We start from the raw sequence: 1,733 nt of genomic DNA on the forward strand, positions 1-1,733 counted from the left end.
ATGAGAATGAAAATACAACAGTCCAAAACCTATGGGATACTGCAAAGGCAGTCCTAAGGGGGAAATACATAGCCATCCAAGCCTCACTCAAAAGAATAGAAAAATCTAAAATGCAGTTTTTATATTCTCACCTCAAGAAGCTGGAACAGCAACAGAGGGACAGGCCTAATCCACGCACGAGGAAGCAGTTGACCAAAATTAGAGCTGAAATCAATCAAGCAGAAACCAGAAGTACAGTAGAGCAGATCAACAGGACTAGAAGCTGGTTCTTTGAGAGAATCAATAAAATTGACAGACCACTGGCAAGACTTATCCAAAAGAAAAGAGAAAGGACCCAGATTATTAAAATTATGAATGAAAAAGGAGAGGTCACGACGAACACCATTGAAATTGGAAGGATTATTAGAAATTTTTATCAACAGCTATATGCCAATAAACTAAGCAATCTGGAAGAGATGGAATCCTTCCTGGAAACCTATAAACTACCAAGATTGAAACCGGAAGAAATTGATTCCTTAAACAGGCCAATTAATTATGAAGAAATTGAGTCAGTGATAAACAACCTTCCAAATAACAAAACTCCAGGCCCGGACGGTTTTCCCGGGGAATTCTACCAAACATTCAAAGAAGAAATAATACCTATTCTCCTAAAGCTATTTCAAAAAATAGAAACAGAAGGAAAGCTACCAAACTCATTCTATGAGGCCAATATTACCTTGATCCCCAAACCAGGCAAAGACCCCATCAAAAAGGAGAATTACAGACCGATTTCCCTAATGAATATGGACGCCAAAATCCTCAACAAGATACTTGCTAATAGAATCCAACAGTACATTAAAAGGATTATCCATCACGATCAAGTGGGATTCATACCTGGGATGCAAGCGTGGTTCAATATTCGCAAATCAATCAGCGTGATACATCATATCAACAAGAAAAGACTCAGGAACCATATGATCCTCTCAATCGATGCCGAAAAAGCATTTGACAAAATACAGCATCCTTTCCTGATTAAAACCCTTCAGAGTGTAGGAATAGAAGGTACATTTCTCAATCTCATAAAAGCCATCTATGAAAAGCCTACTGCAAATATTATTCTCAATGGGGAAAAGCTGGAAGCCTTTCCCTTAAGATCAGGAACTCGACAAGGGAGTCTTAGATTTTATCCCGAAGGAAAAAGCCAAAAATCATGTGATTCTCTCAATAGATGCAGAAAAAGCATTTGACAAATACAGCATCCTTTCCTGATTAAAACTCTTCAGAGTGTAGGGATAGAGGGTACATTCTTCAATCTCATAAAAACCATCTATGAAAAGCCTACAGCAAATATCATCAGTTGCATTTCTATACACGAATAACGAGACTGAAGAAAGAGAAATTAGGGAATCCATCCCATTTACAATAGCACCAAAAACCATACGTTACCTTGGATTTACCTTAACCGGAGATGCAAAGGATCTATATTCTAGAAACTATAAATCACTCTTGAAAGACATCGAGGAAGACATAAAAAGATGGAAAGATATTCCATGCTCATGGATCAGAAGAATTAACATAGTTAAAATGTCCATGCTACCCAGAGCAATCTACACTTTCAATGCTATCCCGATCATAATACCGAGGACATTTTTCAAAGAACTGGAACAAACAGTCCTTAAATTTGTATGGAAACAGAAAAGGCCCCGAATCTCCAAGGAACTGTTGAAAAGGAAAAACAAAGCTGGGGGCATCAC

The sequence above is a fragment of the Ursus maritimus genome, unplaced genomic scaffold (genome assembly GCF_017311325.1).
Source record: "Ursus maritimus isolate PB19 unplaced genomic scaffold, ASM1731132v1 scaffold_30, whole genome shotgun sequence".
Classification (NCBI taxonomy): domain Eukaryota; kingdom Metazoa; phylum Chordata; class Mammalia; order Carnivora; family Ursidae; genus Ursus; species Ursus maritimus.